The following is a 27,604-nucleotide window of genomic DNA, read 5'->3' as shown; positions in this document are numbered from 1 at the left end:
GCAAGCTCCCTACAAGCATGCTCACTGGTGACACAGCCTCAGTGGATGCTTCCTTCAGCAGTGCCCTCAGTGGATGCTTGCTTCACAGTGCCCTCAGTGGATGCTTGCTTCAACATTGGATGCTTGCTTCACAGTGCCCTCAGTGGATGCTTGCTTCAACAGTGCCCTCGGTGTGAGCTTCCTCCAGAAGTGTCTTCATTGCGGGCATCCTACAGAATCGTGCCCTTCGCTAGGTGTGAGGTCCCGCCAGCCGTGGCCTCCGCTCAGTATGTGGTTTATTCAGCGCTGTCCGCAGTGAAGTTTCTGGCATGGCCGCATCTGCGAGCCTACTAAAGTAGACCTCTCGATGTGAGCTTGTCGAGTGACTGCCCTGGGACACTTAAAGCCTAAATTCCCAACAGGGACTTCTAGCTACACTCCTGATGATGGTCCAGTATGCGGAGGGCTGCGACGGGAGATCTGATGGCTACACGTGCACTTGGTGGTCTCCTGCTCATGTTGGAGGGCATTTACTTGTGCTTTCAGGGCAGCTGACAGGCTCTAGGCTACTCTTTGCCCGTCTCCCTCCTGTCTTCTCGCCCCGCCCCTGTATCTCCATTACACGATCGTCTGCTGTACCTGGTGCGCGAATGGGATGTCTCCTGGTGTCCCCGTCCCAGATCGACAGGCTGTGCGCTATACTCTTCAAACGACCTTATGTCATTTCTGCTAGGGATCTCTTCTCCCACGACAACCAGAGATTGTTTTTTATGTATTTTATTTTATTTATTCTGTTTCTCGTAAAATACATTTTCAGCAGCGGATCCTATGAAAGAAACACTACATTTGGGTTCTGTGGGTGCCCCGCCTCCCTAAATACGTAGCATTCGGGCATTTCTCGAGTTATGTAATGCCAGTGGCACAGATTTACCGTATCTAATCGGGCAGCGATCCCGTTACCGGGCTAAAGAGGTGGAAAGCAGAAGAAGACGTCCCGCTTACATATTAAACGCCCGGGACAGGGCACGTCTGTGGCATTCAGTCATTCTCGGGATTAACTCAGCGTGGAGGGTAGACCAGGGAAGTGCTGGGAGCAGCGGCGCAGTCCTGCCTGCTGAGATTTGATCTGACTTCCCCTCCACAGCCGCTCGATCGCGCTCACTGCAGAGACTGAGGGCTCAGTCTGCTGGCTCTGCGGTGCCCGTCCAGGCTGTCCGGGTGCGTGGGCATGCCTCTGGCCGGATGGGATGAGAAGCAGACGCGTGCTGCCTCCCGCTGCCAGGGGCGGCTGGAGATCGTCGAGAGAAACTGACTAGCCGCCGCTGCCTGCGTGCGCTTTTTTTCAAGGTAGGGTGGAGGTGGCGTGAGGCACGGAGGCGAATCGCAGGGTGTGCACATGCAGGGGGACCTGCAATGGCTCACCGTAGGCAGATCACAGGGGAAAAGGGGGTAGTCTTACCCTGAACGTGCCCTTCGCTGTGCGGGCGATTTACAACAAAACCTTGCAATAACACGACTGACTATAAAGGCTGGAGGATTAAACACACCCGAGATGAATGGGCGGACGGCTTAAGTGTGTCGGTTTCCTTCAGTACCTTGGAGAGGGATTTCTTCCGCTCTAAGTTTCCTGCTTATCGTGAGAGAGCCTGTTTTGTCTCGAAGGGGAAGCTATGCTGCTAGCTATCGAATTCCAAACCCAGTAACCCAAGGATTACCGTGCACGCACGCCGAGCAGTCCCCAGTCACGGCTGGTTGACTGGAGGCTCTGCTTGCCAAGGTGCTCATTTTTGCTCGACGGAGAGGGATTCACGGAGCGGGGCTCGAGGACTGACCTGGATCAGGTACATCGCAAGGTCATAAGCGGTTGTCAGGGGGCTTGGTCGCCGACTGGCAGGGCGCAAAGTTCCCTTTGGGGGTTGTCTCCTTCGACTACTTTGACACGGCAGACGGAGCTTTAAACTGGTTCCTTCTTTTGGATCGGGAAAGGAAACGTCAATAATGTCAGCTGCTGCCGAGCTAAGTAGATTTGGTCTGCAGGCAACATGAAGGGATGTGATTGAAAGGATATGCCAACCAGATTGTGCTGCTGCCTGTTTTTTCCTGTCCTGGAGATGACTGTAGAGCCCGGCTCAGATTGCAGCTGCCTGTCTCTCCCCGCGAGCCGAGAGGCTGCCCTTTTCATGGATACAGTCGACCGGATTACAGGCCGGTCAGTACTTGTGCTCAGAATCAACTTCCATGCCTAGAATTTCAGTGCAGAGCCTGGGCGGAGAGCAGACCCGGCTGAGGACCCCCACCACAGCACCTCCAGCCGCATCGTTGTTGCCATTTCTCCAGGTAAAGCGTGTTACCGCGCCCCCTTTCCCCTAGATGCAGCAGGTAACGAGACCACCATTATCTCGTTTTATAATAATCCTGTGTGCATTGTTTTGCCTGCATTGCAGGTCACGTTCTGTACGGATGGGATTTCGTCTGGCATTAATACAAGCACAGGCTAAAAGAGGCCGCGTATTGCATGTAAGGCATTTAAAATATTGAGCAACCTGGTTATGCCAAGAAAATCAGTTCATAGGCGTTCAATCTTTCATCCAGTGATGGGACCAATATCACACTCCATGTTTTAGACCGAGATAGTCTGCACTGTTACTGTCAAGCCTAATATTATTCCATTCCCTATAGCGGGAAGGGGAGGCGGGGCAGTTACCGACAAGGATACTGTATACTTTTTTAACAGACACTGTTATACATGTATGTGGCACACACCCCCATGGCCCAGGTTCCAATTTGTGTTTTTTGTTTTGTTTTTCTAAACCGATAGAACATGATGTGTAATTCTATTTATGTTGAAATGTAAGCGATTCAACCAGTGACTATATATTCATTGAAGGGAAGCAATAAAAAACAAGTGCACTCTGCGTGGCAACATGGCACGTGCACGCGTATGATGTGGGTGGTGTACGTGAGCAGAGTGATGCGGGGGTAAGTGTCCCGGAACTAGATGAATAAGACTGTGTGCAGGTGGTGATGTTCGCACCATCCGATGCACGGAGATGACATGTCTTGGTTAGTTCCTGCAGTCATTACCTTCTCCTCTGGGACGTACACCCAGCTACTCCGAGAGGGGTTAGGTTTACTTCAACACGATGCAGCACTCCAAAACTTGCCTCGTAAATGTTTCATGTTTTTGTGGAGATCATTTAAATAATTCAGATGCGTTATGCTTTTTACGTCTGGAAGTTTTTGCAGTAGGCGGAGGCTGGATGGCCTGCCGGGCAGGTGCTGTCGCAGCCGCCGCCTCTGCCGGAGCTCAGGCCTGGCCTGGTGACCCTTTTTCTCGATCGCCGGAGGGACTCCCGTCCTTTTCCAGCCTCGAACGCCTAGGGAGCTCTGCTCAGCGCTGCAGTTTCACAGCTCTCCAGGTGATGGCATTTTCTGCCTGCAGGATGATGCTGGAGAGCAGAAGCCGTCAGAGGAGTTGCCGCTCGGCCCTGGCCGGAAGGGGGCGCAAAGAGCAGGCCGCCAGGGCTCCGCTGCCATGTTGTGCAGGCCGCGCGCCAGCTTAAGGCTGGGCTCTGAAAATGGCGACACTTGCTGCAGGATGCCTGGGTCGGGCATTGTTTGTGCAGTTATTTGAAAACAATAACAGTTCTCTGCTTTTTTCACCACTATGGAACGCGTTTAAGAAAAAGGCAGTGCTGTGTTCTACGTTTAACTAAATGTTGTGGTGATTGATGGAAGATGCCTGTGTCCCGGGCCTGTTGTCACATACAGTTGAAAAGCATAACCTTAATCATGAGTTTGAACATGATGTAAGACTAGAAAGGGAGGTTTTCACTTGCCTTCGCGTCAGTGACTTCAAACATTGGATAATCGTGATCACACCATTTTGTGTGTCATTTGCTTGGCAGAACGCAAGAAAGATACAATTGGTAGGAGCTAAGGGTTATCTTTCGTCCTTGATATAGACCCTTTGCAATATGCAACCACTGAGGATGGGGCCTTAAAGGGGAGGGGCCGATGAGGGAAATGGACGTTTTTCAGACTCCAGAATGGTGTTTCCCAGTTGCATCTATTTTTAGTAAATCATGACAACAGTCAATAAATAATTAATGTAGAAGTGAACACACATACGCCCACATATGCAAACGAGCACTGTACCAACACACGCAATTGGATTATTGTTTGGGGATTATTGAATGTATTTCAAATCCCTTGAAATGCCACATGTTTCTTTTTCTGGCACTACGCGACTGGACTTGTAGCCAAACACAGTGGATTTATTCCAGCAGCATGTGGGCTGATCTAAAGCTGGTTCACACTGTCCTGCTTGCCAGGGATTACATGATTCATTTTAGATAATGTAAAATCATTTAGTTTTAGAAAGACAAACGATGCAATTGTGCTTTGCATGGCAAGAACATGGAATTGACACCCTTCTGTTTTCAGTTGCTGCTCGATCAATGTCAAGGATAATTCAACACTTCAAGATCAAGAGGGGCTTTAAAAAGATGCAACACTATGAATGGAACGCCAGAGCCTACTAACTACCTCGCAGACTCATTATAGTCACAATATAGATGTTTATGCACAACACAAATACCCGGCTACTCCATAACTTGACCTGCATATGCAGACGTGCTTTATACAGAACTTCAAGGCACTGTTGTTTGTGGTAAAAATGCACGTGAAACATTTATTCATTGAACGAGAGGCACATTCAAAGCTTTAATTTATTCGAGAAGGCACAAATCTTTTGTAATTATTCACAAGTTGTGAACTGCGTACCTGAGGTTCACACTCACGACTATGGTCAAGCTGTTATCTCATCGCATTGCTATCGTGCACCTACGACGAGCATCTCCTTCGAATACCTAATGAGGTTTCTACATGCATCTGTCCAGTGTTGCTAATGCTATGCTGAAGGGAGCCATGACATCAGTATAGGATTTTCAGACTTTGAAGGTTATGTGGAAAAGACACACAAGGCACTTGTGGGCAAAGTAATGCTACATGCAAACGCATGATGACTGGAGAGAAGCTGGTATACACATTTACGAGGACAAGCGCGCTCTCTTTATCACTCTGCATTTCTCCACATCTCCCTCTTCCCACCCTATCTCCATCTCCCCCTTCCTTATTCCCTTTCTAGTCCGCATGTCTTGCTCTCCTACTTCTCTCTTCCCATTTCTCTCCCTGTCTCTCTCCCACCACACTTCTCTACCTCAGTTTCTCTTGTTTTTTTTTCGTTTCTGCGGTGGCTCGTTATCACGCTCCTTGTTATGAATGAGACTGTAAATGTTAGTGGCGTGATTTTTTTAGTGCACACGTTTTACAATTGTAATTGCATGTATCATTCGTGTATTTGACCTATTGGATAGCTGGTAATATATCAAGGCCGTTGGTGATGTTTTAAAAGTTACAACAGTTGATAAAATTGGCTGGATGTGCTAACAACGCAAACTAACTGGCTGCATTTTAGCTGTTGTTTCTATTAGTTTGAAACAGAAAGCTTCTCAGTTGCAGAAAAGAAAACATCGAGAAAATGCAAAATTATCTATCTATCTATCTATCTATCTATCTATCTATCTATCTATCTATCTATCTATCTATCTATCTATTTATCTATCTATCTGTCTATGGGCAAAGTGTAGTCGTTTATTTGTTTAGTATGGGAGGGACAATGATTTACAAGAAGCGAAGTTTCAAGTGTGTCATGAGGGCTATTTCCTATCTCAAAATTAGTAGCACATAACAGGTTACCCTTGTAGACTTCATGCATGGCGTTTTGTAATAGTTCTAAAGAAATATATTTATATATGACAAATATTTAGCAGGAGATAGCGGTTTAAGCCCATACATGACACACAGTCACTTGAACAGGCCTTGTGAGCATCAGCAGAGATTGTATGCTCTGAAGGCATTGTAGCCCTCAATCTCTGAGAAATAGACTGTGTTTTCTCACATTAATTGGGATGTCATACGAAAATAATGTAAAAATGTAAAATCTGACCTTTGTACTGTGGTATTAAATGGGAGGAGCGCATAAGTTTATTAGTGTACTCGTTCCCCAAAACTATATTTAATTTGGCTACATCCATTTTCACTACCATAGCATAAATCTATATATTGTTCTACTAACACTGATGCATACAGAAATACCCTTTCTCTGTAAACGATTATACGCATACATGTCCACATATTACAAGCACATATTGATATTTATGTATAAGAAATGTGATGCCTTTTGTCAATATGGTCTTAGGGGAAGAGTTTTGGGGGATACATTCTACCCTATATTTTATTATGTAAGTTTTTGAGAGCAGTACAGTAATTTGCTAAGAACAACGACATTTTCAGTGTTTGAACCGACAGTATGCAGGTCATCCTCACGATCCCATTCTTCGCTCACCATCACAGTGACATTTTCAGACTCTATAGGCGCCTCTCGCCCCTGAAGAAAAGGTGCAAAACCCTTCTCCTGCTTCAGAGCGCAGGCTGGTTCTGCTTCAGACTCGACACAAAATGGCTTCGGTATCTCCTCAATTATAAAAAAAAGCCCTAGCTAAGAGACGGTGAAAATCGGAGTTTACAGAAAGAGGAATTCATAAATCTCTTTCCTGCTCGCTCTTCTGATGCCTATTGTCCATGATGGTTACCTGTGACCAGTGGCGGTTGTACAATTGAGTGACGTCCTTTAGCTTGAGCCATGACCACTGGTGACAAACACATGACATCTCAGTCCTTAACATTTTTACATGCATGTACGTTCGAGTGCATATGTTTAGGTGAACACGTTTTATACACCTGGAAAATGAGGAAAGGCTCGGGATTAAATAACTTGTCCCCTTATGCCACGCTCTCAAGATTTGTAGTTTATAATTGAGTGGACCTGATGACGGAAACACCCTATCACTCACTGAGCAGATTTAATGCTATCTCGGGACATTGTAATTAGAAGTTACACCCACAGAGGGATCTGTTTACCTAATAGTATGTTCTACCTAAGCACATCATATACCATAACAGAGTGCTCCCATTTTCATAAACACATTGCTTATGAGCATGGAATTGTTTTATAGAACATAATCTATACGAGCTAATGGTTCAGTTTCAGAATACAGTCAATAATTTGTGGTCACTGACCATAGCCGAATCTTTTTTAAACATTGGAACTTTGAAATGATAGGGAATGTATAATGCATTTAGAGCTAGACAAGGTTTTCATTCCACATTTCCTCCAATGCACAAGCAGCCTGGTTCTGTGCAGTAACTGCCATTACTAACTGTTCCCCCTCTAAGCCTTTGGCGTGTATTGATATGCTGCAATGCATTCATTTTAATAAGAAATTATTGCAGGTTTTCTTTCTGAGTTATCGATGCAGCATGATGTTTGTATATGGCTTTCTACTGTGCTCTATTGATTTGAACTTGTGACTAATTTGGAGCTCCTTTTCCGGGTGCTTTCTGCAGTTCTGCTCCAACCTATGAAAACCTAATATGATGTCATATATATTTTTTACATGATTCCCCCCAAGATTCACTGTTTTTTGCGTGGCCTAACAAATACATGCACCAGTGGGTGGAACGGTGTCAGACAGACATACGAGTGCCTGTGGACTTATTTAATAGCCAGCGAAACCTCAGAGTAAATTTAACCGCAGGAAGCAGAGCCATAGCAGCACTCATGTGGCTTAAAAGCATTTGCTGCTGATGTCAGGTGCACTGTCTCCCTGTACCCTTCATGAAATTACTCTTTCTTCTGTTGGCTTGTAGGCAACGAGAATGGATGGCGTATTGTGGGCGTACCCTCTGTCCAACTCTCACTTTACATTGAAATTCACAGTCTTGCTGCTTAGTCAGTTAGAGGTGCATGGTAAGCATCCTTTCCACGTTCCAGAGGTTGTGTTCAGCGGAAGAAGGCCACAGAAAGCAGCTACGCCTTCCCCAACCCATTGAAAAGCGAAGAGGCATCCCTCTCTTCTAAATTACTTGGACATTAGTAGTTGGGCATGGCAAATTGACCACAGAAGACAATCTCTGCTTCTTAGCGGCATGATGAAATTATTACGAAGGTTTTATCTCGACATTTGGCAAATCAAGTAATGAGTGCGTATTGAGGCCATGGGCAAAATTGGCAGATATGCTTGTTTGGTCAGTGACTGATTAGTCAAGCACTGAGCTTACTGCACAATGTGTGCTTCCAGACGCATCAGATGCATGCAATAGTGAGTGCTTACTAGATCATAGAGCAAATATGATAAAAAGTGCTACCATTGGCATGTGTCAAACCCGGTATGCCTAAGTACTGCACAATGGGAGCAAGTACCAATGAGCACCTATTTGGATACTTGCCAAATCGACAATGTACGCATGCACAGGCATACGGAGCTTCTGATATGAGCATATCTGGGTACTAGTAAATGAACCTAAGAGTGCTAATATGGACCCTGGGCATTTTGAAACTAGGTACATTTGGCCTTATGCAGAATGACAACGCAAACCAATGGGATCATTAGAAAAGCTGTTCATAATGAAAGGGTTTGGAACCAGTTAATATATGTTTACTGGGGCCTGTTCAAGTATGCTCAACATGTGCATATTGTACCATTCCAGAAATTGGGCAGTATGGAATCTTGAACTATGCCCAGAAAGTTGTCAATAGCGGAATGTGTGCTTTAGAAGACATTGTGAAAAATGATATACTGGGCCCCTTTTAAGTTGGCTAAGTGAAACTGCACATTGGATCCTTTGTAGAAACTGGCAAGTCAGACTGTCAGGGGCATTATTGAAACTGTCAATAAGTATCAATTAATCAATCATAGCATTTGTAAAGCGCACTACTCACCCGTGAGGGTCTCAAGGCGCTGGGGGGGAGGGTGCTGCTACTGTTCGAACAGCCAGGTCTTGAGGTGTCTCCTGAAGGTTAACAGGTCCTGTGTCTGTCGCAGGTGGAGAGGAAGTGTGTTCCATGTCTTGGTGGCGAGATGGTAGAACGATCTGCCACCGGCTGTCGTTCCATGGATGCATGGAACAGTTTCGAGGGCAAGGTTAGCGGAGCGAAGCTGGCGGGTCGGGATATAGACAGTGAGACGTCTGTTGAGGTATTCTGGTCCAGCGTTGTGCAGTGCTTTGTGAGCGTGGGTGAGGAGCTTGAACTTGATTCTCTTGTTGACAGGTAGCCAGTGCAAGTCTCCCAGGTGGGCTGTGATGTGGCTGTGGCAGGGATGCCCACGATGAGGCGTGCTGAGGTGTTCTGTATGCGTTGCAGTATTTTCTGGAGCTTGGCCATGGTTCCTGCTTAGAGGGCGTTCCCGTAGTCCAGTCCGCTGCTTATGAGGGCTTCGGTGACTATCCTTCTGGTTCCAGTGGGGATCCATCTGTAGATCTTCCGAAGCATGTGGAGGGTGTTGAAGCAGGAGGAAGAGACAACATTGACTTGCTGGGTCATTGATAGCGATGATTCCAGGATGAACCCCAGCTTGTGTGCGTGGTCGGTGGGTGTCAGTACAGTTCCCAGTATGGCAGGCCACCAGGAGTCATCCCAGGCAAGGGAGTGGAGCCCAGGATGAGGACCTCAGTCTTGTCAGAGTTCAATTTCAGGCAGCTGTTCTTCATTCAATCAGCGATGGCCTTCATTCCTTAGTGGAGGTTGGTTTTGGTGGTGGCGGGGTCCTTGGCGAGAGAGAGGATCAACTGAGTGTCATCGACGTATGAGCCGATGTTGAGGTCCTGTGATTAGGCACTATTTGTGAGCGGTGTCATGTAAACGCTAAAGAGGGTCGGGCTGTGGGATGACCCTTGGGGTACGCCGCAGATGATCTTGGTGGTTTCAGAGCAGACTGGAGGGAAGCGCACTCTCTGGGTTCTGCCAGTGAGGAAGGAGGTGATCCAGTCCAGGGCTCTGTCGCGGATCCCTCCGTCATTGAGGCGGGTGCGTAAAGTGTGGTGGCAGACTGTGTCGTAGGTGGCCGAGAGGTCCAGGAGGATGAGGGCTGCGGTTTTGCAGTTGTCAAGTAGGGTCCTGATGTCGTCAGTGGCAGCGATGAAGGTTGTTTCGGTGCCTTGGTTGCTGCAGTATCCGGATTGGGACAAGTCCAGAGTGTTGTTCTCCTCGAGGAAGCAGTTCAGTTGTTTGTCGACAATCTTCTCGATGACTTTTGCCTGGAAGGGGAGCAGGGAGATGGGCTGGAAGTTTTTGAGGTCCTTTGAGTTTCTTGAGGAGGGCGTTGATCTCGGCGTATTTCCAGCTCTCCGGGAAGGTGGCGGTCTTGAAGGAGCTGTTGATGATCTTCCGGAGTTGGGGTGCAATGACGGAGCTCGCTTTGTTGAAGATGTGGTGACGGCAGGGGTTGGATGATGAGCCAGAGTTGTTGACGTGGGTCCAGGAGAGCAGGAGGTTGGTGTGGCTGGGGTGCGGTGAGTCTGTGGTGTCAATAGTTTAACGGGGGGTCTGGGTATTGAAGCTGTCATGGATGTCTGCGATCTTGCCGTAGAAAAAAGTGGCAAATTAGTTGCAGAGGTCTTGCGATGGGATGTCGTTGGCATTGGAACCGGAGTTGGAGAGTTCCTTCATGATGTTGAAGAGCTCCTTATAGCTGTGTTTGTTGTGGTTGATGCGTTCTTTGAAGGAGGTCCTTTTGGCGGTGTGGATGAATTGGTGGTGTCTGCGGATGGCGTTCTTGAAGGCTGTGTGGTTGTCCGGTGTCTGTTCTTGGCACCACTTCTTCTCAAGTCCTTGGCATGTTTGCTTGGATTCTTGGAGGTCGACGGTGAACCAGAAGGCCTTTCTGTCGGTGCGTCTGTTTGAAGGTTTCTTAATCGGGGCGAGAGTGTTGGCTCAGTATTCGATCCATTCCCTGAGGTTGTGGGTGGCTGAGTCGGTGGTGTCGATTGGTGGGTTTAAGGAGAAGGTGGTGATCAGCTGGTCCTCGGTGACCTTGTTCCATCTGCAGTGGGAAATCCTCTATGGGTGGTGGTGCATTGTGGGTTTCTCGAAAGTGAAGTGGATGCAGCTGTGGTCGATCCAGTGGAGTTCGGTGGAGTGGCTGAAAGAGACGTGTTTGCTGGCAGAGAAGATGGGGTCGAGCATGTGTCCTGCGGAGTGGATGGGTGTTGTGATGAGCTGCTTGAGTACAAGGTTGGCGAGTTTGTTGAGCAGGGTGGTGGAGTTGTTGTCATTGGTGTTCTCGAGGTGGAAGTTCAGGTCCCCAAGGAGTATGCAGTCTGTGGGTTCGAGGGCATGCGTGCTGACGATGTCGGTGATGGAGTCGCTGAACTGCTGTCGGGGTCCGGCAGGTCTGTAGATGAGGGTCCCTCTTAGGGTGGTGTTTGGATCGGTGTGGATCTGGAAGTGTAGGTGTTCGGCGGCGCTGAGGGTGTCTTTGGTGCTGGTCGTGATTCTGATTGTATTCCTGTAGACGATGGCGATGCCTCCTTCTGGCCTGTTGGTGTGGTCCCTACGGGTGATCTTGTAGCTGTCTGGGATGGCTATGGCGATGTCGGATTCATCCAGTTCTCGGTCAGAACATCCCCGCCACAGCCACATCACAGAATGTCCGGGGAGGCTGAGTCGAGTAGGTCCCAGTGTTTGATGGCGTGTTTGTGGACGGAGCGGGTGTTGAGTAGGATGCATCTGAGATGGTTGCGTCCTGCCCTGGTTGGAGGGGTCACTGGCATGGAGGCTGGTGAAGGTGCATCTTTGGCAGGAGAAGGGTCATTGGGTGAGCCACGGGGTGGCCTGGCGGCAGAAGGATGAGCGGCCGGTGTTGAGTGTGTGGAAGGTGATGGTGTCGTAGTACTGCCATGCGTCACGGCGGTGGGGGGAGCGAGAACCAGGGGTTCCAGCACTGGGCGCTGTCCATGCACAGACAGGCGCAGATGTGCTCGCCTTAGGCATGACTGCCCAGCAGCCACCATTAAGTAGGGAGCGGGGAGGACTGCTGGGAGGCGGGAGCGGGGGTGGAAAACGGTGCTCAAAAACGGGGCAGGGCTCCGGGGGCAGCAGCGGTGGGGATGTAGCGTGGGAGATAGGAAGGGGTGGGTCCACAGGGGCAGCAGCGGCGGGGAAGAGAGAGAGGGGGAGAGAGAGAAGAGTGAGAGGAGAAAGAACCGGGGAGGAGAGAGTGAAACACAGAAAGCGAAAGACAAAAGGAATACAAAGGGACAGAACACAGAAGGAAAAGCACACAAAGAGTGAAACAGAGGCAAAAGAGGAAAAAAGGAGAAGAGAGGCAGAGGGCAGGCTAGTAGAAGAGCAGAGCTCTCCCACTAGACACCAGGGATGAGGCGCAGGCAGAAGCCTGCGGGTGGAGGAGGTCCTTGAACTCGTGACAGAGGTCAGAGTTCAGAGGAACGAAGGGCTCTACTTGCCGGTGGAGCTACAGGGAGGCAGACCAGTTCACTGACTAGGTCAGTGATATTTCTTGCTCTACCGGGCTGCAGACGCCATTAAGTATGGAAGAGGGAGGAGAGGACAGCTGGGAGGCAGGAGTGGGGCGGAAAACGGTGAAAAAAAAGGGATGGGCCACAGGGGCAGCAGCGGCGGAGATGCAGAGCAAGAGAGAGGAGAGGCGGGGCCGCAGGGGCAGCAGCAGTATGGGAGAGAAAGAGGGGGGAGAACGAGAGGGAGAGGGCGGAGTGAGAGGAAAAGAAACGGGGAGGAGAGAGTGAAATGCACAAAGCGAAAGAGAAAAGAAACACAAAGGGACAGAACATGGAAAGAAAAGCACACAAAGAGTGAAACAGAGGCAAAAGAGAAATAAAGGAGAAGAGAGGCAGAGGGCAGCCTAGTAGAAGAGCAGAGCTCTCCCACTAGATACCAGGGATGAGACGCAGGCAAAAGCCTGGGGGTGGAGGAGGGCCTTGGACTGCTGACAGAGGTCAGAGTTCAGAGGAACGAAGGGCTTTACTTGCAGGTGGAGCTATGGGGAGGCAGAGCAGTTCACTGACTAGGTCAGTGATATTGTTCGTCCTACCACACAGTGGTCGCCATTAAGTAGGGAGGAGGGGACAGCTGGGAGTTGAATGCGGGGCAGAAAACGGCACAAAAAAGGGGGCGGGCTGTGGGGGCCGCCTAGTAGAAGAGCAGAGCTCTCCCACTAGATACCAGGGATGAGGCGCAGGCAAAAGCCTGGGGGTGGAGGAGGGCCTTGGACTGCTGACAGAGGTCAGAGTTCAGAGGAACGAAGGGCTTTACTTGCAGGTGGAGCTATGGGGAGGCAGAGCAGTTCACTGACTAGGTCAGTGATATTGTTCGTCCTACCACCCAGTGGTCGCCATTAAGTAGGGAGGAGGGGACAGCTGGGAGGTGAAAGCGGAGCAGAAAATGGCACAAAAAAGGGGGCGGGCTGTGGGGGCAGCAGCGGTGGGGATGCAGCGTGAGAGAGATGAGGGTGGGGGGCCACAGGGGCAGCAGTGGCCGGGGAGAGAGAGAGGGGGAAAGCGAAAGTGAGAGAGAGAGAACGGAGTGAGAGGCGAAAGAAACGTGGAGGAGAGAGTGAAACGCAGGAGGCAAAAGACAAATTAACACAAAGGGACAGAGCACGGAAGGAAAAGCACGCAAAGAGTGAAACAGAAGCAAAAGAGGAAAAAAGGAGAAGAGAAGAAGAGGAAAGCCTTGTAGAAGAGCAGAGCTTGCCCACTAGACACCAAGGATGAGGCGCTGGCACAGCCGGGTGGAGGAGGTCCTTGAACTCCTGACAAAGGTCAGAGTTCAGTAGAACGAAGGGCTCTACTTGCCGGTGGAGCTATGGGGAGGCAGAGCAGTTCACTGACTAGGTCAGTGATATTGCTTGTCCTACGGTGCAGCTACCGCCATTAAGCAGGGAGGAGAGGACAGCTGGGAGGTGAGAGTGGGGGCGGAAAACCTTGTGAAAAGGGGGTGGGTCTGCGAGGGCAGCAGCGGCGGGAATGCAGCATGAGAGAGATGAGGGGGGCGAGGCCACAGGGGCAGCAGTGGTGGGGACAGAGAGAGGGGGGAGAGAAAAAGTGAGAGAGGAGTGAGAAGAGAAAGAAACAGGGAGGAGAGAGTGAAATGCAGGAAGCAAAAGACAAAAGGAAAACAAAGGGACAGAGCACGGAAGGAAAAGCACACAAAGAGTGAAACAGAGGCAAAAGAGGAAAAAAGGAGAAGAGAAGCAGGGGGAAGCCTTGTAGAAGAGCAGAGCTCGCCCACTAGTCACCAGGGATGAGGCGCAGGTGTCTGCGGGTGGAGGAGGTCCTCGAACTCATGACAGAGGTCAGAGTTCAGTGGAACGAAGGACTCTACTTGCCGGTGGAGCTGTGATAACACTAATAGTGTAACTTCTGGGACATTTTGGAAAGAGGAAATATGAGGAGACTGGGAAGTTGTGGAAATTGAGCTTCCGGAAACAAAGGGGAAACACAGGATTGGTGCTAATCTGGTGCTTGAAGAAGCAAGCAGCTAGCGCTTGTATGGGCATTGGTAAACTGTATAATTTGTATTATCTACATGAAATAAGCTGTGGAATCATTTTCAGGCATTGTGCAGCTTATAAAAAATGCACATCATAATTGAAAAATATCTCATAAGAAACATAGTGCATTTTTAAAATAGAAAGCTGGGGATTTTTTAATTTCAGAGTTGATCACGAATAATAAAAAAAAAACTTTAAGGAGCCTATAACATTTTCGACCTATACATTTGTTTAATAAATACACCACACTGTGCAGATCACGTGTATAAGGAAAGTGTTATGACAACCAACTTAGTTTTATATTCCTTTGCTCTTGGTGAGCACAATTGTACTAGCTGGTGTCCAATCCCTTACTGCAGTGGCATTAAAGCAAGCATTGCCAAAGCCAATAGGTCTGTCCTCTTGGGCCTATTGCATTGCAAATGGTTAGCCACACTGCACAGCATCCCTGATGCTGTGGTGTATAGATAAAGTGTTAAAAGTAATTGATAAGACCGCCTGCATAATTTGTAGGCACATGCACCACACATGTCCTACAAAATGCCCCAGGCACTTTTTTATCTACCTATCCAAGTTGGATCAGTAATTAAAAAGAAAATAACACATGCAAAGGCAGGTTTTGTTGTCTTTTGCAAGTGGGTCTGAGGAAGTGGAAGCAACAAAGGGGTGGAAGCAACAAAGGGGTGGAAGCAACATAGGGGTTGGCGGGGTTGCTGAACCAAAAGGAATGCCAAAGCAGCACAGGATACAGTGAGGGACACTAAAGTAATGCAGGATGAGTAAGCTAGATGGGGATTGGTGAGGAGGGACATAGAAGAAAGGCAAAAGTTCAGGGGATGAAGCAACACAGAGTTGGAGGAAGCAACAGGAGGCGGGGGAAATGAGAAATACATGAGGGACACAGCTAGAAGAAACATGCCATCCCATAGAATGCTTAAAAAATAGAAAAAAGTTGTGGCTGAAAAGGACATAGTGGAAGCAGAAATGCCAGCCAGTCAAAGAGATGATAAAGAAGCAGTGCTCCTTGGAAAGGACAACCACAAGATTGACAAGCTGGAACATGATTTAGAAGCAAGCAAATGAGAGTAACAGTCAAAAGTCAACCAAAACTAAGTAACAGGTGGTCCCTCTAAGTTATTGGTGCTCCACAATGTCTCACAACAGGCAGCAGATGCACTGCCTAGTAGGCTCGAGCTAACGAAGAAAATCATTTTTGTAATTATATGGTGACTATAGTGGGTTGAATTAATATTTGTCAGTGTTAGCATAAAAGAGGATATTTTTTTGATTAAACCAATTAAATGTAAACACAAATCATCATAATAGCAAATTTGTCTGGTTTCATGATTTTTTCAGAATTAAATAGTAATGATGCTGAGGTCGTGGCTTTGGTAGAGGCTCAATCCCGTTGAAGAACGCATGTGGCTCTCCGTGGACAACTCTTACCCAAACAAAAAGGAGGAAGATTTGACAGCAGCGAAGGCACATAAGAAGGTTATGCTCACTGACTGAGATTGTATACCAACATATTTCTTCAAATATTATTTACCTATGTTGGTTCCCATTTTAACTCTTCTGAGCAGTAATATTCTCAAACAGCGTGCCATGTGACCTTTGTAGCATCATTCGCTTACACCTATCAAACAGTCTCACTCCAGGATGGAGCAGGGGAAATCTTTTGGAAAGTCTTTCTGTGTAAGTGAGTTCTCATAACAGTGTCTTTAATTACTAGTCTGGCTTCAAACTGTTGAACAAGGGCTATGGACCTACTGTGACATAATGATGGGGGAGACTATTTTTACCTATCTGTGACCTCACAGCAACATTCAATAATGCTGAAATTGTTGCCGTATATGACATTGAAGGCTTCTTTGGGAACATCAAACACACAAAAGGTGATGGGAGAAATGCTTGCAATTTGTCTAACCACTGGCAGCACCTCTGTGCAGCATCCCAACCCATCATTCTTTGATTCACCATGCTACCTCAGTTTAGACCCAGCCACATGCAAATCAGCTTTGATTTTTTTGGGCACCTGCCATGATCCACTTTGATTGGCAGATTAATAATTACTTCTACAGACTAAGAATTCAGCAGCTATCCATTACAGATAAAATGTAGAATTGACCATGCAGTTTCCACTAACAAAGGGGGTCCAGCAGGGTTGCCCATAGGCCCCTGTTTGCTTTACCTAATATTTGCTCCATCAATTATATGTACAGGCATCTACAAAGTATAAAGCTTAGTGCCTTCAGCGAAACAAAGCCACGGTTCATTATCTCCTACATGCTGATGACAAGGCCATCTTAGTATGGACAGAAAATTCATTTCAGACACTTTTTTACTTGTTTGAGGAGTATTGTGGTTTAAAGAGACTCAAAGGTAGTCGTCGATAGTATAAAGTGCTAAGTACTAGACATCTTCCAAATATTTACGAAGAGATCTCCCAAATCGCATCCCCATTCTCTTAGTAGGATGGAAGAATGTAATTTAGCTAAAGACATTTTGCTAACAACATAATGAGTCACAATGACTAGAGCATAACAGTTCTTCTGTGGACCTCATCAAGGGACTTGCGCTAATTTATCTCAGGGAGCCAATGTGAACTTGTTATAAAAGTAGCATCTGTTTTGTTAATAGATACGTTTTTCCTTGTACTTGGGGAAAGTGACTTAAATAGTTTCTAGTTACTGACGCTTTGTCAAAATTGTCGAACCATATTTTGAAATTCAGACATTGATGCGGTTGTGAAAGTTCGCTTGCCAAGATATGATTCCGGGTAGTATGGATTTAGAGAGACGATGTGGACCTCTAAAGCTGTAAATAGGATACCAACTCTCCTGCCCGAGAAAATAAGAAGGTAGTTGGGTCAATTCCCCATGTCAGTGTTTGCGCATAATATAACATTTTCTCTCTAACGTTCTGTACCCATTTCGCTACCTTCACATTAGAATCTACAGGTTATTTTTCAGGAAGCTCTGTAGCGCACCACTGAAACGAATCTAAGATAATAAACCTAATGGCGAAAGGGGAGGGATTGTACTAGGCCTTATGAAAAAGGTAACCAGGCCATGCTTGGAACTGTGATTTTTTTACGAGTTAGCCAAGAATAGATACCGCTGATTTGGTCCTCTTCCATGCTCTCCCATCCTCATGCTAAAAATAAAAAATAAAAACTGTGTGGATTATGCCTCAATATTTTGCATTTTGTTGCCACTAAACAGTCTATGTTCATCTGGTCGTTTCAAATTGCTTCATTAGGTACTCCGCGCTTTCATATTTTAATTTTACATTCAATGCTAAGAAAACATATTACCCCGCAATGTTAGTCTCTTGCAAATCCCTCACATGAATCCATCATTAAACGTGGCTATAATTACTAGTTTCTGGATAATATGCAGCAAGGTACATGAAAACAGCCGAGGAGTCTTCCTGTACATATTCTGAAAGTCTTATGTAAATGAATTCTTTAAACAAAAACAAAAAAGTCAGGCATTCCTAGTGGTGATGCTTATGGGCACAGTAGTGCAGTTTTTCTTAAGTTATGGCAGTTGCTAATTATTCGTTTACTCCCTTTAAACATATTGCAGGCAAGTATGGTTGGTGAGAAACACTCACCTAGAAGTTGGCTATATTAAGTTCAGATCGGAGTGGTTTCAGTTCAAAATATGGAATCAATTTACTCAACCATGCTAATTATCCAAAGTTGATGTTGTGATGCGCTTTTTGCATACATTGTTGACATTTCATAAAATATGTTAATAACATACCAAGGTGCTTTTTACTGTTTTGTGTTTTTTATTGCTCTACAATCTGCAACCTTGCCATAGTTGTAGTGGAACTGTAGTGACATGTTTCGGAGCCTTGAAGGAGGCAGATCAGTAATGTACTAGGCACAGCAATGACACAAAACAGAAAGGACAATGTGATCACAAGCTGGAAAGTGGTTTGGCCTGGTTTTGCTATTAATAGGTTCCATAGGAATGTGTGTCGCCCAACATAGGTGCAGCCATTCCAATACATAACAAAAAAAAACTTTCTGGCAACTATGGGGGTTATTACAACTTTGGAGCAGGTGTTAATCCATCCCAAAAGTGACGGTAAAGTGACGGATATACCACCAGCCATATTACGAGTTCCATAGGATATAATGGACTCGTAATACGGCTGGTGGTATATCCGTCACTTTACCGTCCCTTTTGGGAAGGATTAACACCTCCTCCAAAGTTGTAATAACCCCCTATGTGTGTCAAAGAGGTTTGCGTTACAACTTTGACCTCCATCCTGGGTAAAGAGTAAATTAATTATGGAAAGCTATATTATGAATGGTAAAAATACTCTTCAAGTTACTAAAATGGATGAGCGGGATAACATTTTAGTAGTTGCAGCTTAGCTACAGACTGTTCTTGTGCACTAGATAAGATTGTATTATAACGTTTGCAGTGTCCTGAGTGCAGCTACTGTCATGAGAGGGCTCCTGTGTCTAGGAATACATATAGCACAACTGTACTACATAGACAACCCTCCTGATTAAAACGCAGGGAATAGAGAAGTCTTTATATTGTTTCTGACGAAGAAGTACTTTTCTGTCACTCTTAGCTCAAAAGAGAGGTTGTGCAGAGCTTGGCTGTCCCTCCTAGAAATGCGTGGCTACCAGTTTTCGATCTTCGGAATATGAAAACTGGAAATAATGGTCAAGCCAGTAAGTGATTATGCATCATCGTAGTTTACACTGTCAGTTTGGTTGTCAGAAATGAGAGACCTGAGCCGTGGTGTTGTGTAGCCATTTTAGTTATAGCTCCATGCACTTTAGTTTAATACACTAGGCCGCTGTCCACCTTGACCTAGATATATTTTATTCAGCTTCGCATTGTTATTTTTACAATAACCAGTTTTACGGTCTTGTTTTAATTTCTTCTATCTAACTGTTTTGCTTAGTTCAGCATTGTGTTCTCAAACAACACATTCTTGATCACTCTGTGCTTCAGTCAAGGCTACAGTCTGGTACATTGCCGGTAAACGTGGTAGAAGTTTAGTCTCCAACATTCGTAGAAAATACACATCCTTACGTAGGGACATTTTCTTAGAACATCTGCTGTGTTAATTATAAGAACACTTTCTAGTCCCATTACACATCAAGAGGGAGATTCCAGCCAGGGAACCACAACTGTATGTTGAATGCATGCTGCAGGTGCTGACGCAAATTACAGGCCTTTGCTCAGGTATGAGGGTTGATGTCCTCCCAAGGGAACCTGAATGGCAGGATTAGAGCTTAACATGCCGTGATCAAAATATGATTTAGATAGGAAATAGTCCATCAATTCTAGTGGCAGTATGATAGCATTATTCTTATGCTTCACTCTCATCGTCTCCATTTTAATATTGTTGTGTTGTGTCATTCTGGTTGTTGCAGCTCCCACTTTGCTATCTAAAATGCAGTTGTTTTATTAAACCAATCTTTAAAACGTATACTGCTTTTATTGACATTTATATATGAGACCGAATTGTGAATGAGAGAACCGGATGCGACCTGAGTGACCACGACTTCCCTGAGAAGTACGATATGTCATGCGCTTGGCTGCCCAATCATCCCTACCATTCGGGCAAGATGAGGCACTGCGGGTTAGCCAGAGCAAAGCCCGGATTTGGAGCAACAGGTGTCACCCACCGTGGGTCAGACTTAGTCCCTCAAACTGTGGATGATCTTGTTGCTCAAAATCCAGTAGCCTCATTAGAATAATGAGAGCCTACGCGACAATGGAAACAAAACTTTTTGAAAAGGGCTCCTTGTCTTGAGACCCTCATGGGTGAGTAGCGTGCTCTACAAAAACGGATTGATTGATTGATTGATTGTCTAAACGGAAGCCAGTGGATGGAGGCCAAGGCTGATGCAATATGCCCATGATTGTCCAATTGCAAGACCATATGGAATGTAACAATCTGCTGCCTTTGCAGCCAATGGGGAAAAACATTTCCTAGCCCAACAAAGACTTTATGTGCCTAATCAAGCTGTGATATTTCAAAGGCAAACACAGCTTGGTTGGACTGAGGAAACTTCAGAAACGGAACATCTGCCACCATATTTTAAGATAGAGAATCTCTTTTGAGTTCCCTTCCAAAGATAGAGAGCCCTAATACAGATCAGAGTGACTTTGTGTCATCAAGTTTCTCTGTAAATATACCAGAGTTAGGAAGACTACAAACAACTTGTTCGCCAGCTATCTTGTGATCAATCTGAATTTTTGGCTCCCAAAACAGCAGTGTATTTCAATGTCAGATGCGAAAATGAATGTCCAGTGGAGTTTTAGACTGTTACAAGAAGTAACATTTATGTTTTTATGGTCACAACAGAAGTGTCTCTGAAAACCAATAGCATTTTGCATACGCATTTTTCAAAAATATAATTTTAAAAGGGAAAACCTAAAGAAATGTCTGAAACGCTAATTTTCGTACGAGAAAATCACATTTGACAATGAACATCAAATGCTAATTATTATGAGGGGTATAAATGTTATGCCCCCTTCCAACTCTTCGCTTCAACGTTTAAGTATAAATATTTATAATTTCATACACACTGGATATACAGGTGAAAAAAACTACATCAAGCACAATTTTTGGACTTGGTTTCCCCTTTGGTCTTTGTTATGAGCATTAACATGACATTATGTATTGAGCTGAATTGAATGCCAGTCTACAGTTCTTAGATGATATCCTCCCAGGCTCCAATACAATGTTCTAGCATGATCACAATAATTATAATTTTCATAATCATTGTGGGGAAAATTCTATCATGATACTTTGGAGAAGTCAACTAATTTATTTTATGCTCAGGATTGGCATGAAACCATTTTAATATCCTCTGTAATACGAAGATCTTGGTTTTAGAACCCACCAGCTTCCTTTTGTTGACTGTCAGCCAGTGATGCCACAGGCACTTAACCTGAAGTTGAATGGGTGTTAAATAGTTGTCTAAGGTGTACTAAGGATTGACTTAGTATAATGACAACCCTGAATGACTAGCAGTGTCCTCTTGTAGAGTTGTTGGAATAAGGTTTTTATTTTGAGCTTTTTCGTCATATATCAGATTTACTTTGTTTGAAAAATTTGGTTAATTACATTACAGGAATTTGAAGCACTAGCCGGACCTGGGCTTTACATCTTATCAGATTTGTTTTGAGGTCAAAAAAGGTACTTGAGATTTTTTTTCTGTTTAAATTCATCCCCTTGAAGTAAATTTGACATTTAAGGTCCTGAGCAGTGTTAGTTATATTGATTTAGCATTTTGAGTAAACTGCCGTCTCTAGATATTCTTTTTTTATTGTTTTCTTGTTTCAGTCTAAAAGTTGTACATTATCAAAAATGTGCATGTTTCTTCCTCAAAGATTTGACAGATCGGGCAACAATGCAAACCTCTGGGCCCTATAATACTTAGTTGTAGAAGGGCTGTATGTCATATAATGTTTTGGAAGAATCCAAGTTACTCACGTGTCTGATTAAAGTGTGTTCAACGGACTAGTTGTATTATCTCCCAAGATTGAAGTGGAATGCTGTAAAATGCAAATAAGAGGCTTTGTGGGCCTTAAGTGAAAGGGGAAGTGTATGTAGGCGTGATCAGAGCATTCTAAAAATGACAGGTGACCCCATTATTTGTTTATCTGTCATAGTGGTAAACATGTGATTAGACTGTGGCATTTTCATAAGCGTAGCACTACCGTCTCTGCAGCAACCCAAGCCTACACAGGTCCTCTAATTGAGCCCTTGGGACTAGGCATGGAAGGTGTCTCACCCTACATGGTAGTTACCTAGAATTTTATTTTCCAGCATGCCATGTAAAACTGGGTCTAAGTCCTATCTGTGAAGCACGCGTTAGCAGGCAGAGGGGTCTGTAACACAACAGGATATGTTTAATATTTCGAATCGTAATAGGGCATTAACCTAAATACATTTCTGTCATTTGTTTTGACCAACATGGATGGGGGATAGCTGGTAAACCTTTTTTTATAAACAGAGCTAGACAAATCCCTTTGCCTCCGCAGTGTTGTGTCTAATTTTTCTACGTCGCTTGGGCTGTACTCACTAAAATGTGCGGAGTTAGTTATAATTCCGGAAGCATAGGTTGGTAAGTAAAAGGTTTTGTGATCAGAAAGATCACTCATCACTAAGAGGTTTTTTGCACTGCAGGTTTTTTGCTGATGATAATATGAGCCGTAACATGCACAATGGCACATGCAGTGCTAGGTGAGTTGTAAATTCAAGATATAAGGGATTTTACTACAATTCTGAGGTTTAATAAAAGCATCATTGTTTAATACTGTTCAGGCTGTGTAAGCGTTTGGGGGCAATTTTAGGTATGGCTTAACTGTTCAGTCACACCATCTGCTTGACCTATTCTTAACAAATATACAGAGAGGGCTTTGGGTCACCCTCCTTTGACCATTGGCTTGTTTGGGCCATGGCTGTCCAATCATTATTTTAAGACAATGCCAGTCGAAATGTTTGCCAGCAGAGAAGAATAAGCATGTCTCACTTCATGCTATTGGTTGTTTAATGTACCATTTCTCCTCCTGGAAAGTCGCTGTATGACTATGTATGAGGAAGTAGATGGCGTCCGAAAATTCACTCAATCATCAGATATTATTTATCTCACGTGCATTATACAAAATCAGTCCTTCTTTTTCAAGACACATTGATTAATTTGACGTCAAAACAAATAAATTGCTTGAGACACCAAAGAACTTTTCTCTAATGGAAAACATTAGAGATTTTCCATTGGATGAAAAAACCGTGTCGTTCCTGGTAACCACATTCAGCTGCTGATAAGTTTAGGTAAACTTGACAGCTCTCCTGCTGCTAGGATTGTGTAAGAATTCAGCACGCCTGGCAACCTCGGCAAAACCAATAGATTTGCCTGATAATTGAAAATGCAAGGCAGACCTATTGGTTTTACTAACGTTGATTAAATTTGCAGAGTTGGTGGGAGCGTTTAGGTTGATTGTGAAACCCAAAGATTTGCCAAGGGGAGGCTGTGGTTTATAGTAAGGCTCCTGAGTGTCATTGGGAAATATACTTCTGAATGCAAGTCTTACATTCTTCGCAGTGAAGGCAAAAATGCTCTATTGTGGCTGGATTCATTTTGAAGAAAACATAAGTCACCTAGGATTCAATTTGGAAGAGAGTGAACTTTAGCATTTTAAAGCTATTGTGGTTGGTCTCTGTTCATAGCAACGCCTCATCTGTGCAAGGTAGAATTGTCACCCTAGCTGTGATGCCAGATCTGCCAACAGCTCCACGTTGAAAATAAAAATGGATGATATAAACAAATTCTGCCGAACTCAACAGGTGTTTAAGAGTGATGTGGCCCTTCATGAGTACGTTTGGACTATTTGTAGATTAGAATGTCAGCTGATGAGGGCCTGCTTGATGACTTTATTGTTGTACAAAATACTGTTATAACTTTGTAAGGATGGCACCAAAAATGTTGAAAAGCTCCAATTGTACAAACTACTACATTGCAGGAAACACACTAAGGGCCTGATTCTAACTTTGGAGGACGGTGTTAAACCGTCCCAAAAGTGGCGGATATACCACCTACCGTATTACGAGTCCATTATATCCTATGGAACTCGTAATACGGTAGGTGGTATATCCGCCACTTTTGGGACGGTTTAACACCGTCCTCCAAAGTTAGAATCAGGCCCTAAGACCTATGGAGCTCTGGTGCCACTACCACCAAAAATAATAGGCAATTGAAGTACCTTGATCATTACTGTTGTAATACAGCGCTGTTCATGTGTTCAGAAGTTTTCTCCAGTAGTAAGGTACATGACACCTCCCCATTCTTGAAAAAGAAACTAAACTGGAATATTTAAAGCCTATTGTTTTAATTCAGCTGCTAACGTTGTGTGACTTGAACGTTTACGACCATTTTTTGTTGCACCTTGGTTGATCCTTTTGTTTTGATTTGGAAACACATTTCTCATCTTGGTCAATGATGCAAACATATTGAAGCTTTTCAATGACTGTCCATTGCTTGTGAAGGTTCATGCACATTTGCTTAGATGGATTTTGGTCGCTTTTCTTGAGAGTAGTAAGTAATTTTCATTACTCTATACGTGTGCCCAAGAGTACATATGTGCCAAAGAGTCCAAAAATGTAAAAAGGGAGAACCACCAGCACAAATGACCCTTGTGCTGCAATTTAGGCTCTCAGAACCTGTGATGCTGCATGGCCCCTTCTGTGATTATCCTGTGGGTGTCAAACTTGATGGGATTTCACCAGCCATGTGAGTTGTGTTCCTTTATTTCAGTGGGTTCAGTGGGACCCGTCCATGCAAATAAAGGATGTTTCACAGCAACAGCTGCATTTCTCATTCCATGAAACTGCACAGGTGAATGAATAGCTTCTTCTCTTGGGAAACTTGTATTCGTTAAATGGGGGCTTTTCCTTGAAAGTCAAACGTTTCAATTAATCTTCCCCCGTCACTATAGTGGGGACATTAAGGTACTCCACCAGTCCTGTAAGGAGGCAGGGCTTCTGAAGGCGGCAGCACTGGAGAAGAGATTGGCATTCTTACTCCATCAGAAATTAGGCGTGCTGATGGACATGGGAGGGAGTGAGGGTGGAAGAGGGTACACCTACACTGGACAAAAGCACAAATGTGTCTGAAGCCACCTCTAGTGTGTGCCTTAGGGAGGCTGCAACATCCATAATGGTTTTCAACAGTAAAGAGCCTCCACACCTGATCTGGAAACTGATTCTCACTAGAGGTTTCCAGGTCACTTGGTGCTCACCTTGTGATATCGGCTTTATTGTGTGGCAGATTGTTGCAGCATGTGGGTTAGCAGGTTTGCTGCACACCTGCAACGGAGCCTCTAACTCTCCGAGAAATTTGTCTTCCATGTGTCCCAACACACACAGTAACAACTGATTGCGCTATGACATGAACACCACGAGGAGTCGTGTATATAATGCCCTCTGTGCCTCCACTTTCACTTTTATGGATTGTTGTGTACTGCACGGTATTGCATTGCATGCCCCATGTACTCTGTCCATTTATATAAGTCTGTTATACCTCATAGCCCTTATAATGTTTAGTTTTATGTCAATGCCTATATTTCTAGTGCACTGTTTTGTTTGCCTCGCTCTGTACCTTCTCAACTTACATTCCCAGATGGTTCTTTCAGCTTAAGCAATGCATCTTTTAGATGAAGGTTGTTAGAAATGGGGTCTTTGGTTGACAGTCAGGTTACCCCCTGTTCAAGCAAGGACCCTCACTCTAGTCAGGGTAAAAGAGAATCACCCTCAGCTAACCCCTGCTTACCCCCTTGGTAGCTTGGCAGAGCAGTAGGCTTAACTTCAGAGTGCTAGGTGTAAAGTATTTGTACCAATACACACAGTAACTCAATGAAAACACTACAAAATGACACAACACCAGATTAGAAAAATAGGAAATATTTATCTAAATAAAACAAGACCAAAACGACCAACATCTGACATACACAAGTCAAGTTATGAATTTTTAAAGATTAAACTAAAAAATAGTGGTTAGAAACACAAAATGCTTCGATGAGGTGTTAACACGGTGTCATGATGGAGTCGTTCCCAACAAGCCGACACCAGCGGTGCCGGACACGGAGTCGCATAGACCCCCAAGTACAGTACCTTTGGTGAAGAGTGAAAACAAGCCGATGCGCGAAGTCGGGGATCGCAGCGTCTGTGTGAAACATTGAATCCGTGCACTTCGAGCGGCGTCAGTCACGACGTGGTGCGGCGACTTCCACGGAGTCGTGGACTTCAGTGGGGCTGCAGCGGTGTCTGGCCTGCGAAGGTTGTCGTGTTCCAGCAAAGATCACGGAGTCAGGTGCAGGCGGCGTCACCGGATTCAGCAGCGGCATCGGTCCGAATTCGTCGGAAGTCGATTTCCTTGGATTTCCACCAGCTTTCCTTTCAAGGGCACAGGGACTGAATAGGGCACCACTTGTCAGAGCAGGAGTCTCTCCAGAGACTCCAGGTGCTGGCAGAGAGAAGTCTTTGCTGTCCCTGAGACTTCAAACAACAGGAGGCAAGCTCTAAATCAAGCCCTTGGAGATTTCTTCACAAGATGGAAGGCACACAAAGTCCAGTCTTTGCCCTCTTACTCTGGCAGAAGCAGCAACTGAAGGATAGCTCCACAAAGCACAGCCACAGCAGGGCAGCACTTCTCCTCAGCTCTTCAGCTCTTCTCCAGGCAGAGGTTCCTCTTGATGTCCAGAAGTGATCTAAAGTCTGTGGTTTTGGGTGCCCTTCTTATACCCTGTTAGAAATGGGGTCTTTGGTTGACAGTCAGGTTACCCCCTGTTCAAGCAAGGACCCTCACTCTAGTTAGGATAAAAGAGAATCACCCTCAGCTAACCCCTGCTTACCCCCTTGGTAGCTTGGCAGAGCAGTAGGCTTAACCTCAGAGTGCTGGGCGCAAAGTATTTGTACCAACACACACAGTAACTTAATGAAAACACTACAAAATGACACAACACCAGTTTAGAAAAACAGGAAATATTTATCTAGACAAAACAAGACCAAAACGACAAAAATCCAACATACACAAGTCAAGTTATGATTTTTTAAAGGTTTAAAATAAAAAGAGTCTTTAGGTAGTTGTAACAACACACTAGCGCTGCTAGCGTGTAAATGTACCTGGTTTGCGTCAAAAATAACCCCGCACGGGCTGTGCGCGTCGAAAATAACCCTGCACGGTTATATGCGTCGAAAACAACTCGGCACGGCGATGCGCGTCGAAACAGCCAGCCACGCGACGGTCCGAAAGTCCCGCGGCGCAGGTTGCGATCTCTCAGCCTTCGTCAGCGATGCTGCGCGTCGTTTCTCCTGCTCCGGGCGTCGATTCTCCGGTCGCGTTTCCTGCGGCGTCGTTTCTCAGCTGCGGAGCCGGCGTCGCGTCGTTTTCTCAGCCGCGATCGGATTCGCGTCGATCTTTTCTCCGCACGGCGCTCGGTGCGTGTATTTTTGTCCTTAGGCTGCCAGCCTCTCCTTTCAGGGTCCCAGGAACTGGAAGGGCACCACAGAGCAGAGTAGGGGTCTCTCCAGAGACTCCAGGTGCTGGCAGGAAGAAGTCTTTGCTATCCCTGAGACTTCAATAACAGGAGGCAAGCTCTACATCAAGCCCTTGGAGATTTCTTCTTCAAGATGGAAGGCAC

General features: G+C 45.5%; 1 protein-coding gene across 3 annotated transcripts in view; it reads left to right on the top strand.

The window, feature by feature from the left end:
- Positions 1-596: 596 nt before the first annotated feature.
- LRFN5 (leucine rich repeat and fibronectin type III domain containing 5) overlaps positions 597-27,604 on the top strand; it is a 1,034,736-nt gene continuing 1,007,728 nt past the window's right edge. For 2 of the 3 annotated variants that reach the window (XM_069208631.1, XM_069208630.1), the window contains exon 1: positions 870-2,316. The gene's annotated coding sequence lies outside the window, so the exon portion shown is untranslated. Of the gene's footprint in view, positions 2,317-27,604 lie in introns of all 3 variants that reach the window. The other variant, XM_069208629.1, reaches the window with a different exon arrangement.

This window comes from Pleurodeles waltl, chromosome 9, assembly GCF_031143425.1.
Source record: "Pleurodeles waltl isolate 20211129_DDA chromosome 9, aPleWal1.hap1.20221129, whole genome shotgun sequence".
Lineage (NCBI taxonomy): Eukaryota > Metazoa > Chordata > Amphibia > Caudata > Salamandridae > Pleurodeles > Pleurodeles waltl.
Note: the sequence above shows the minus strand (reverse complement) of the source record. Positions and strands in the feature narration are given on the sequence as shown.